Genomic DNA, 13,004 nt, shown 5'->3' with positions numbered 1-13,004 from the left:
TTGTCTGCAAATATTTGTCCCTAAACACCCGTCTGCTGTTGTCGAGCTTCCATTCAGTTTCCAGCCTCGCGTGCTGCTTTCTAGGCATTTTGGCCCCTGTCTCCTCATTTACACATTTTAATCCCTTCACGGGTCTGGAAACAAGTCAAAAACCTTTACCGCGGGCACTGAGTGTTTCAATCATATTCATTTATTTATTTGCAGAACAATAGTGAATAGCAGGGGCTGTATCTTTGAACATAATAAAATAGCAATTATCATAAAACCAATGCGTTAAACACTAAGAAAGGCAAACTGTGGCTGGGATAAAACAATTAGCAATTCAATTAAAAACAAATAAAGTTTAACATGCGGAATATCATAGAACTTAAGGGACTCTCTGTAGGTGCTTTAAACTCTCCAAGCTGCCTTTCATTGTATATCTTGATGAAAATAGTTATACATATTTTAAGTGTGCCTGTAAAGCCTTTCTCAAAATCTCATTGAAAGAATTAGGGGCCATATTATCACACAAGGGCGATACAGTATCGCCGCTTTTATCGGCAGGAAACTGCCGCTAAAACGGCGATAATGGGCTTGATAATATGCTCTTGTGAATTCCCATAGAAGCCCATGTTAACACCACAACATGGGCTTCTATGGGAATTCACAAGGGCATATTATCAAGCCCATTATCGTCACTTTAGCGGCAGTTTCCTGCCGATAAAAGCGGCGATAATGTATCGCCCTTGCTTGATAATATGGCCCTACATGAGGCTATTGGGAATGATTAATGAATTTTGGACCGAATAAATTAGGTTATGATATGTGTATTATTATGGCGCACATTCCGCTATTCGTAGGGTCTTGAAGCGCCATTGTGGAAAAACTCTAACGATATAAAATACTCGATTCGTCTCTATGTTTTGGGCTTTGGCCTGGATGATTCTGTCAGTCATGGCGGTGTTGAAGCATTGCAGGGCGGGGCCACTCCATGTCCATACTACAGAGTCATAGGGGGCACTCTTTGACTGCAAACTTTTTTATCATCTCCAGTTACCTCTGCCCCATTACCCTTGTGATGCTCGTGTCCTCATTCCGGCTATTGGGCCTACTCCTTCTTCTTCAACCTTCTCTCTAGCGCCCTTCTACCCATTACTATCCCACTCTCTGGACATCTTGTAAGTAAGTAAGTAAGTAATTCCTATTTGTAAAGCGCAAACATATCAATCCCTTAAGGGTTTCAAGGCGCTGGGGGCCGTCGGGGAGATTAAGTAAGCTGTTGCCCGGAGTCAAATGATGCGATGCTGAGCTGCCGCCGGCACCAGGAACAGAACTGTGATCCCCGCTCTCCGGAGTCAGCCGCTCTGGCCGCTGCACCACACCTCTCCCACTAAGACCCTTTCCTGCAAACAAAAATAATAAAGTTGTCCAATAATAGCTCAAATGTACATGTTTTGGTCTCGGGCTTAGTGTTGGAGGTAGCATGCTATGTCCACAGCGGCAACAGGTAGGGGAAGAAAAGTTTTGACCGTATGCAAATGAGGAAGTGGTGCTGTATTGTATAGTACTGTATTATAGCATTTAAATAGCGCGTCATACCCATGTCAGGGTATGTTAAAACAGTACTTTGGGAGTGAGCGCATAGTATTTGTAATCCCTGGTGGCTCATAAATGGTAGCCAGAGAATGTGTTTTATGCCCTATTTCTGGTATCGCGACTGTTACTAGATTTCTTTGCAACGCAAGCACCATGCAAGGCATGGAGGTCCTAGTCAAGGAAATCAATTAATCGTTCAAATGTGCAGGCAGAACATTCCCAGCATGTGATGGCCCTGCTTGCATGTCTATCTGATCCAAAAGCCCAATTTTGAAGTTGTGTAAAAAAACAAAAAAAGGAAAGAGAAATGTCTCTTACCATACCTGACACTTTCTTGTGTTTATGTGTGTCTCACCAGACCGCGCTTATTTAAATGTGCAGTAATCCACAGAAAAGATATACATATAACCTATTAGAGACCATTCAGGCTACTGGTCTTTTCTTACTTGAATCAATGTGTCACCTTGTGGGTTTACTGACCTAGCGGCAAACCAATCACTGGATTTGTTCTCTTCTACAGCTCTAAACACCCTCTTCCTCCGCCTGCGGGCATTCCAAAATGAATATCAGGAATCAACCCTCTGGAACTGCAAACAAGTTCTCTAGCAACTTTGACGGGGTCCCACGACATCCTAAGATTGGTGTCCTCAGATCTGGGTCTCAAACTGTGAACCTCACAGAGGAACATTGTGACCACTGTCATCATGGAAACTTCACAACACTAGAAAAAGCTACAGGCATGATATAGAGATTGAGGCATCAAGAAAGGTCAATGTCGGCAAGAAGTGTTCTATAGCAAGGTGTCCGGAGTAAAATGTTGACCTGAGTGTATACTGTATTCAAGGCAAAATGCCTAGCACATCCTGTTGAAAGATACCTCGCAAAGCATACGTCATCAGCTGGGAGGTTGGTGAATGGTCTGCTTCCCCCTCCAGTCAAAGGGGCAGATTTACAAGCTCCATGCAACAGTTTTACGCTGCTGTTGCATAATTTTTGTGACCTGCGTCCTCGTAAACAATGCGCCACGTTGCAATACATTTACAACGTGACACATCTAGGGAGATGCATCATGTTGAAAAGCCCTGTGCTACATTATATCTGCATCAGGTATAATGTATGCAGGGTGGGCGTTCCGGGGTAAGAAAGCCTTGTAAAAGTGAAGCAGTGAAATCTACAAGATTTTACTGCGCCACTTCTATGACGCCACTGCGTCAAAACCTTACGCCTGCTTGAAGCAGGTGTAAGGAGTGACACAGCATAATAGGAATAGGCATTCCTGAGCATTGCTGTAATTGCGTTGTGCTTGCGACATGACTCCAGCAATGTGTTGCCTTTATGCCACCCGATGCATCTCACACCTGTTAATCCTTGTGCCACGGTGTGCCGCATTGTAAATGTGGCGCATCCATGGTGGCGCAAGGGTTTTTTGCGTGACGCAAATGAACTAACGCAGCTCTGCTAATATGCAGAGATGCGTAAGTTCTTGTAAATCTGCCCCAGAATGTCCATTGCACGCTGGCCAAGAAGACCCAGCTTGATTGTTGTGCTCACCATCCTTACTCTGCCTTTTGTCAAGTCAATTTATCACCCCTTTAACTTCTGCAGTGTTGTGGAATTACTGCACTATCACGCGTCAACATCAAGGGTGCAAACAGGCCTCAGCATTTTGGTACCTTTCAGAATGTGGTGTATAGGTGGCCTAAGTGAAGTGTTGTTTAGTAAATGATTATTGGAACTGGCTCCAAGCAACTCGCTCGATGTGTGCCTAAGGGTACATGTTTATATACAGGAGACCCTGAACTCTTCCTTGGAGGATGGATTAATACATGTGTGTTATTTACATTTTACTGATGTGGGTGTTTATTCACAGGATTTGGGGATATTACCGTGCATAATTATTTCTTGCTATTCATGGTACAGGATACAAGGACCTGGTGTTATTTTCTTTATAAATTCCCTGGAGAGACCGCAAGTGTTATGTCCTCTCTCTCAGGGTAGTCTGTAGTCATTGGGCGTAGCAAACAGATCCAGTTAGGGGCACCGTAGAGTGGGAACCATATTCCCAAATCCCATCATGTAGGTACCTCATTTCCATACACCGCTTCCCAAACCTGTACTCATGATACAATGTCCTCTCAGTCCCAGAGCCCACAGCATCACAGGGTTGACTTGAACATAACATAATGTACCTTGGTTAAAAGGTGTGGGAAACAAACACAAACCTCTTACAGTTTTTAAATAACAAAAATGTGACTGTATAAATCCCTGCCACAGCCTCAGGTAGCTTTTTCAATCCCCAATCTCCAAAGTAAATTTAATTCAACAGTGCCAAGGGAATTATCCGTGTCCTTGAATTGTCTATAACCCGCAGAGCCCCGTCTTCCTTAAGCTATCAGATAAGCTTAGAGAATTACAGAATTTCGTCAGTGGATTCAATTATCTATTTGGCACATTAGTGTACGAAAGCCAGCTTGTCTGCACCCATGAATGTATACATAGAGAAGTGTAGCCATGATCAAATCCAGCGTGTGCATGCACGCACACACAGACGTGCGTACACAGACACTCACACACAGCCACACACCCACCCACACACACACTTTTCTAGAAATGCAGGCACGCAGCCATTCTTATTCCAGTAATCTGGGTATTAACTGTAAAGAGCTGCATAGAAACACAGAGAATGTGGGCAGAGTAATTCAAACTCATTCAGAACGCTAATTTTCATAGATACCCGTTTTATACAGATCCCCTTATGTTAGGTCAATCCTGGGCAGCACATGCGCTGCTCTGCGGGTCATGCTGTATTCAGGTAGGGATTTCAAGCTCTGCCCACTCTCTGCCCATATTTTTCATTGGCTTGTGTCATCGTCTACTGTAAACTATCGCTGTTCATTGGTCAATAGGCTTAGTAGTTCCTCCATAGTACTTCCTTGTCTAATCTTGTAACCTCCCATGGCGACACCCCCACGTGTGTTGTTACTTCATAGGACTTAATTACAGCCTCCAAGCACTATTTTCTCAAATAGCTTTGTCCTGCCTGCAACAACATGCTCTCTCTTAACTCTTTTTTACGTTACAACGACTTGCGCTGGAGGGCGCTGTAGGATAGGGAATAGTTTAATTTTCTATCCAACACCTTCCCTACTATCCACGGGGACTGGAGTTGGAATAGAAAATTAAACTATTCCACTATCCAGCGCCTCCCAACGCAAGTCGTTGTAACGACTTGCGTTGTAAAAACTGCGTTGTAATGGCATGCGGAGTAAAAGCATGCGTTGTGATGTCATACATCCCTTTTAGGCAGACTGTCCTCATCGAATTACATAGTTAGGAACACGAATGTAGCTACCATTGGTGCAGCAGGTGCAGGGGCACAGAGCCCAAGGGCTATCAATGAGCCCTGACAATTTCAGTTTTTTACTACCTCAGCAGCAGTCAAAGGGGTCATTTTCCTTGCTTGCACCAGAGCCCATGGCATTGTTGCTATGCTACTGGTTAGGATCGAATTAGTAATTAGGGATGTTGAGCAGAGTCTCAAACCGCAGATAAGGGCAGCACTATTTTCCAGCTTTCACTAACTGAAACTCTTAAGTAAGTAAACTCTTCTTCCCTTCAGGGCAGCCCCAATGGTACTAGGTGCTCTAGTTCACTCTTTCCTAGACTGAGACAATGATCATTATGCAAGTCTGCCAGCATATCAAGTCAGAAGGCTACAGAACATCCCGAATCCTGCTGTAAACCTTTTTGTGGTGTAAAAATACTCTGCAGCAGTAAGTTGCACCGGCCAGGATCAAGATCCAAAACAAAAGTGTAGAAGGAAAAACATTCTACTCCCAACAGGAAAGAAATGACACAACACCTAAGCACTCATCACGCCAACTAAGCTAACACCCTACCCATTCTCAGAGCTAGATGTAAACCAAGATGATACAGACGTTTTACTGTCTAAGGCTGTCACCTGTGGAAAGAGCATCCCACTAACATCTGCAGTGCTTCCAATCTCCTGGAACTTTGAAATAAACTCAAAACTGACCTGTGAAACCCTACTGGATCACTAACCAGAGGAAAAAGAGCCGAGTCATGGTTGGACCGGCTTACAGGGCAATCTGGGAGTGCCAGAATGGCTGGTCTGACAGGTCACAGGGTAGGCCATGTTTTGCCTGTTTGTGGGCCTGTTTTATGGACCGGTCAGTCGGTTTTTACTATTGATTTTCTCATAATACCACAAACATTCATTGGAGTAAGCACAAATTCATGCATTCTCCCATACATTTCAATAGTCTCCATCCCACAGTGTGTTTTTACAAGTGCAAAACTGCCCTGATATGCAAATGTTGATCGCTTTTCAGTGGTCTGATTTTCTAAGGACAGGGGGCGGGGTGGGAGGCACTATTATTTTGGTGTCCAGGCCTATTTGCTGTCCCAGTCTGACCCCGTCCCCATTTATAAGACTCTTGGCTCATCTGGGACCAAGAAGAGGAAAAAGGCCATGACTACTGGACCCAAGCTCACTCACCAGGGTGAAAATGTTCACCTTCACACAAACGTCTTACAGTAATTCATCTGTATCTTCTCTTTTGATAGCACCTAGAAGCAAATTTTTTATGCAGTGCACACATGCGTTACAATAAAATAAAACCAACCTTTTCACCTACTTTTGTTTTAAGCAAGTGTTTCACCAATTGCCTTTAGCATTTCTTTTTTTAAGTGGCCTGTTTGAAAACCACACCACCTGGTGTTTCATACTGTGATGTTTGTAAATTGCTTTACTTTGGGCGCGATACCGCATGGGTATATTTGCAGATGGCTCCGAATCCTGTCTTATAGTGACATGTTTACAAATGAGCAAGCTTTTCCTTTTTAACTGCCTTATTTTCATACTACACTGTATCCTGTTTTGTAGACAGTGCCATGTTTTTAAGCAACATTGCTTAATGCCTGAGACTACAACACCATATGTCATACTGTGTTTAATTTGTGCTGGTGGTGGGCACCGTCACTCATTTGTGGGTACTGTGACTTGTTTTTCATCATCATATTTGGAACTAGAGCAAGCAAAAGAAAGACATAAAATGGAGAAAGAAGAGCAACACAAGAAAACAACGACATAGGAGAAAGCACAGAATAAAAGAACCTACAAAAGTGATATAAAGAGGTCGAAGGTGGAGGGTAGAAAGAGTCGTGGAGTGGAATCACAGCTAGGCAGCCATGGAAGACATGGCTTGGCAGTTCGGGCTGGACTGTTCCCATGAGACACAGGGTCAGACTGATTTGCATATGGCCATGTCTGAACTGGGGTGGCGGAGTGAGCTAAAGAATGATGATGGATTAAACCCAGATCAGTTGATTGGGGGTGAGTGCTTGCAATGTTCAACACTCCGTCCCTCATCCCCTTTGGTTTTGCTAAGTTTGCCCTAAATTGGCAGGGTATGGCCAGATGTGGGTCCCTTGCTCACTTTGCCACTGGATTCAAGATAGCCTGGCTGATGAGGGGTATGAACCCGAATCCGGTCCCAGGATGCTTGTTTCCGGTCCAGGGAAGACATGGCTTGGCAGTTCGGGCTGGAATGTTCCCATGAGACACAGGGTCAGACTGATTTGCATATGGCCATGTCTGAACTGGGGTGGCGGAGTGAGCTAAAGAATGATGATGGATTAAACCCAGATCAGTTGACTGGGGGTGAGTGCTTGCAATGTTCAACACTCCGTCCATCATCCCCTTTTGTTTTGCTTTATATGACGACCATGGCATTCAGCAGCGCCAGCAGGAGCGACTCCTCTGTAATAGTGGAGGAGCATCGCCTCACTGGTCAATCTTTCCATGCTCTATCGAGATTGACGGCTGACTGAGCCGATGCCAGCCGTGTAGGAAGGGGCAGGCCAGGCATTTCAGGGAGGGGTAGTAGGCACACTGTATGTGTGAATGTCTGTTTGACCAGCCGTCTTAGGCCGGCCAAACAGGCATGCATTCTTAGGGTTCTCCAACCCAGCTATGTTGCACAGCTGGGTTGGAGAAATGTCACAGGTGCCTAGGCACTGTCTGAACAGCAAACCACGTTGCTCAGACCAATCCTGGCGCTGCTCTCATAGCATGAGAGCAGAGCCGGGATTGGTTGGGGAGCCTGTGCCCCAGTGCACGCTGTGACTCGAGGAGAGCCGGAGAAGAAGACTGAGACGGCCGCGTACTCAGGTATGTTAAAAAAATATATTATTCCCTTGTCCCGTCTCCCCACTTCAGCATTGCAGCAGCCGCCACTGAGCGCCAGCCGTGCATTGAACAAGGAAACATCCGTGCCACTGTACTTTTTGTTATTAATTTTTTTTCTCCAAATTATTCACTGACATGGGTGTTGGATCACAAAAATAAGAGGAGTAGCGGAAGAGATACCCTGTAGCATTTGACCTCCTGCTAGCATCACAGAATTGCTAGATTTAGACACTATTGCCACGTGGCAGCCCTCTGTTGTTAGGTCTGGCCTTGAGACAGCTTAGTCTCACCAGCATCAGGTTTTACAAACAATTAATGATAAAAACACAAAAAAAATACAGGGGCTTTTTCGCTTCGCCCCCTACTTCTATTGGTATGTTCATTGGTCATTAACATCTTGCTGTCGCCCACCACAGCACAGAGAATGCGGCAATGCGTTAGCCCACTTCAACCATTGGCTCTCTTTACTGTGGCTGACAGCATTTTGATTATGCACATGTGCACATCCACCTGAAAAATAGTCCTCTTCCGTGAGAAGGCTTTTGGGCCAGTCTCTGGATTCCTTTCTACTTCATTTCATGCTTTTAAATATTTATTGTGGTTTTTTAAAAACTTTGTTTTGCAAACATGTGCACGACATCATTAGATGGCCCTATTTTAACTTCTGATTACTCTGAATGCATTTTCTATATGTTTGCAAATAAAAGCCATTGCATGCTTATCAAGGACAGAACTATTGGCTTTAACAGTGTTTTTAGGTCGAGCGTCAGCGAAAGACCTATTGTCAGCCGTATTTGGGAATGTGGACACGAGAGGGGCATGAGCGCAGATTTGACCTCGTGGGCGCGCACGGCGCCGTGCCCCTCTCGTGCCTCATATTCCCGTGCGCCCACAGCCAGGCCCCACACCCCTCCACACACACCACACAGGCACACGTACACACGCTGCCGCCCCCCACCACACACACACACACATACAGACACGCACGCATACACACGCCACCACCCCCTACCCCCCCTGCACTCACACACAGACACACACCCCCCCCCATGCATCGGGAGATCTGCCATCCCCCCGAATCTCCGTACTTACTAGTTAGGCGCATCTTCCTCCTCCTACTCCGGCCCGTCTAGAGTCAGGCTCCTCTGCAGCTTCGGAGGCTCCGGGTGGAGGAGGCAGTGGTGGGAAGGCGGGCATGGCTTCAGGGGAAGGACCTAGAGTGGCTGCAAAACCGACAGCTTCCCCCAGACCGGGGGCGCATCCCCGCCAGCCTCCGCCAACATCGCAGGGAGCGGCGGTTGCAGGCCCCCAGCATAGGAAAAAGGCCCCCGCGGTGCGCACACTGGGAAGAGGAAAAGGGGACTCGACCCACGGCGCGCGACACGGCACAGGGAGGCGGTGCGCGCCAGGCCTCCGTCGCTGCCTGGAACCTGTGCGCACGCTCCCCAGCCTGTCGTGAGCACGCCTCCTTGGCGCAGAGTGCGGTTTTTGATTGCTCCACAGTCCCGACTCTGCTACGGGTGCTCCTGAGTTCCGGTGAAGAAAAGTGTTGTGCAGTGACGGCTGCACGAGCCAGAGACCTGAGACACTGAGTCGGCCAAGTGACAGTCAGAACAGAAGATTTAAAAAACAATTATGATGGCATTGATACCCGCCCCCGTGCTGCAGCCCTTAGTTTGGTGTACTGTTGTGCCGGTGGGCGGGACATTGAGATTGGGGCATTGGGCTGGATTTGGTTGTTCGAGAGTAGGGGCTATGCGGCAGCATGTGCAGTTTTTATACAAATTGCCACACCCCGGCACACCCGCCCCGAGTCATCGTCATTGAAGACAGGGGCCGCAGCAAGACGACGTTGAGGGCAGCCAGCCAGTGTAGCACGAGGCCCAGGCCAGCCTAAATCAGTGAATAAAGGCTCCAAGGCAGTGTGCCCCAGCCCACCATGTAACCGTAAGTAAGACTAAATTTAGCAGTATTGCAGTAACTTAAATTAAATAAACAGTAGTAGTAGCCTCGCTTTGTCTTTACAGTCCGCCCCCATCCTGTGGCGTAGGTTGGGCTGCCAAATGAGCCTCTTGCTGTGGCTCTGCACCAGCGCTTGTGTACAGGGCTCGGGGGCTGTTCAGCTTCGTAACTCCTGTATAATGATTTTCTTGCTCCGGTGAATACCACAAAGTCAAACATTTGTTGGCGCTATTTCATGTTGTACTGTCCACCCCACCGAGAATGTTATTTATCGCCCTAGCGCACAAAACGGACGTAAATGATTGAAACAATTCCTATGGGCGCAATGGCAGTTCTAGTTTTGGAGCTGCGATGGCCTAGTCGGAATGGTCAATCCGATGCAAGCATAAATAGCCCATTGCCATTGCAACACTGGGAATGAAGCGCAGGCAGCTTGCGCAGTCACATTCCTGCCATCCGCAGCCTGCTCTCAGCTCCGCACTTGTGAGACAAGGAGCTGCCGAGCTAGAAGCCCAACCCTTGAAAGCATGATTTGAGGCTTTGTTTGGGAGTGGGGGGGCAATAGAGCAGTAGTAGTTTAATGGCAGTTTGAACCTGCTTCCCTAGTGCCAAAATTGGCAGCTCTGGCCATTACGCCATATCCTCTCCTAACTTTCAAGGTTAGTTGTTGGTTCTGTTTTAGGCGGCGGAGAGGCACTAACAGGAGTTGCAGGAGGGCTGGTGCAAGCTACCTCCTACCTAAAGAGAGCACCGGCACTTATTTTTTTACAAATTAACCACTGGCTCAGAGCAATATTACATATCGCATTATATAGGCATCCATTATCGTGTTTTGCAACAGGGAAAACTTGCTGCACGTCACAGGAACATATTGCTCAAAATTCGATCGTACACAACTTGCAATCGTTGGAATCGTGCGCATTAAAACCTCTTTATCAGCGCGATTGGCTGATGTTGAAGTCTGGTACGCAACAACTGGTTCAAATATGTTAGCTCAATGTTTCACACTTTATTACAAATGTCACCCAAAAAATGAAAATATTTCACTTCTGTTCATTGTATTTTATTGTGACGAAAATCCAAGGACATAATCTTCCCAAAAGTTATTTACAAAAATTTAAGCTAGTGCCATTATAAATTGCAATAACTTTTATTTAACTATTAATGATTGAAAAAAATAAAAGCTGCTGTTCTTTGTAATATCAATACATCTAAGTCATGTAAATACAACACATATTGCATTACAAATGCTAAAGATGTCACATTTGCAAAAGTTAATACTATTGGCATTATAAATGACAAAGCTATTCATTTCGCTATTCTCAAAACCAACACATAAATAAAAAAATTGTCATTTACAAGACTAATAGCTCAAACGTTCCTAATGCGAGACCTATTGCATTGCAAATGCTTGTTTTCTGAGGGAATCGGTGAAGGGAATGGAGTGTAATCTAGAGCAAGTAAATTATGCTCTTACGAGCCTTGGTTTTTTCTGCTGCGGGCTTAGGGACCCTATAGACAAAGGGGCAGTAATGGCAGTGCCAGGGTAACCAAAGAGCAACCAGGGGTAGCAGCTGCTAACACTTCATGCCTCTAACTGACGTCTATGCATGCACTTAAATGACACAGTCGTGTGGCTTATAATTAAGGCTCCCTGTTCTTTTGTGTTTATTTTTTAACATTTTCAACTATATTGACCCATATTCATATTGTGCCCATCTTTTTGATACGTCTCCATATGTTTTTTTGTGCTGTGCAAAAAGTAATGTTGAACTTGTAGTAGATTTCCACATTTATTCAACTGAGAAGTGCTAACTCACAATTCGTACTTTAAGCAACTATACAAAGGCAATAATGTACTCTGTAAACATCAGCAGTGATGTTGGCCTGATAGCAATTTTTGTAGGTCATACTATGGCCTTGGCTTGGTTGTGATTGAACATTGCATGCTGTTGTTTTAGTACAATCTTTGTAAATTGTGAGTTATCCTGCCAATGTGGATCGCTTCACTATGTGGTGTTCAAATGTATTTTATGCTCATTACACGTCACCATTATTCTGAAATAAATGAGTTGCAGAGAAAATCCAATATTATCAGGGCCACTGGAATTATGTGCTTGTGCAGTCGTGACTATTTTCGCATGTTTATAGATTTGCCGCATTTGCCACATAATCCATCATTTTCTGCATAATGTGCAGATGTTAACAATAAAAATTGTTTCTAGCTCAAACAGTTCAAAAGTCACCAAAAACACATCATCATGTGTCACCGCGCAAAGGAAGGCCCTTTGCAAAGGTTGCCTTTCTATAGCTTATTGCTATATTTGAGTGTTAAACTTGTGCTAGAGTTGCAACTAATGCCAAGACAGTCTTAACAAGTTTAAAATTGACAAAGTAAGGAAATAATACTATCACAAAATGTGCCGCATTATATCACATAATTTGCATTTTCTTGACACATTATTTACTCAACCTTGCCGGCTAATTTGGCTCCCCACTGCTGCATAATTCCAGTGGCCCTGAATATAAGTAACAGTGTCCTGCTGTTTCCATTGCAGAGCTGTTTTTTAAAAGTAAAAGTTAATTGGGTGACGACACTTTCCCCAATGCTGTCACATGGCCCCTCCAACCAACCCTGCTCCACCAGAATGTGGACAGCTCCCGATAGCATGGAGCAAGATGGAAATACAGGGCCTCATTAATGAGGCTGTGCGTCACTTTTAGGCCATCGGTGCATCACTTTTTGTGACGCACCAGTGACGTAAAATATGCGCCTTGTTGCGCTATATTTACAAAGTGACGCATCTAGGTAGATGCGTCACTTTGTAAACCCCTGCACCACATTATACCTGCACCAGGTATAATGTATGCAAGGGGGGCGTATTGACGCAAGTAAGGGCCGTAGAAGTGACGCAATGAAATCTATAAGATTTCACAGCGCCACTTCTAGGATGCAAATGCGTCAATATCTTATCTTACGCCTGCCTCACTGCAGGCGTAAGACTGATGCAGGCCCTTTCACATGGGGCTTGCCCCATGTGAAAGGACGCATTGCTGGAGTTGCGTCACTTTTGTGACACACTCCAGCAATGCGTCACTTTTGCGCCAGACAGATATGTCAGAAATACTGACGTATCTGTAACTCCTTGCGCAATGATGCGTCATACTGTAAATATGACGCATCATTGGTGTCGCAAGGAGGGTGCAATGAAAAGTGACGCATTGCTGTTTTCACGCAGCGATGCGTCACTTT

General features: G+C 45.3%; 1 protein-coding gene across 1 annotated transcript in view; it reads right to left on the bottom strand.

The window, feature by feature from the left end:
• The window catches only part of NPAS1 (neuronal PAS domain protein 1), a 504,067-nt gene that overhangs the window by 109,874 nt on the left and 381,189 nt on the right, over positions 1-13,004 (bottom strand). The gene's annotated exons all lie outside the window — the stretch shown is intronic.

This window comes from Lissotriton helveticus, chromosome 9 (assembly GCF_964261635.1).
Source record: "Lissotriton helveticus chromosome 9, aLisHel1.1, whole genome shotgun sequence".
Classification (NCBI taxonomy): Eukaryota; Metazoa; Chordata; class Amphibia; order Caudata; family Salamandridae; genus Lissotriton; species Lissotriton helveticus.
This window is presented reverse-complemented; position numbering and strand designations above follow the sequence as displayed.